Source organism: Triplophysa dalaica, chromosome 1, assembly GCF_015846415.1.
Source record: "Triplophysa dalaica isolate WHDGS20190420 chromosome 1, ASM1584641v1, whole genome shotgun sequence".
Lineage (NCBI taxonomy): Eukaryota > Metazoa > Chordata > Actinopteri > Cypriniformes > Nemacheilidae > Triplophysa > Triplophysa dalaica.
In genome coordinates, this window is record NC_079542.1 from 5,387,275 (window position 1) to 5,387,501 (window position 227).

Genomic DNA, 227 nt, shown 5'->3' on the forward strand with positions numbered 1-227 from the left:
GTGTTTGTCATGGTTATGACTGGTTTTCTCTAAATTGTTAATATTACTTTTTTATCTTCCCACATTTAATTTCAATTTACACTTACACAGGTTAAAAATTATAAACATTTGATGGGGTAGTATTTAAGATGCTTTATTACAAGTTCTGAATTGGCTCTATCATGTAAAAAGTCAAAGTAAGAATTACTTTTAACAGATTTATGTGTGATGTCCGTGGAAATCATTTA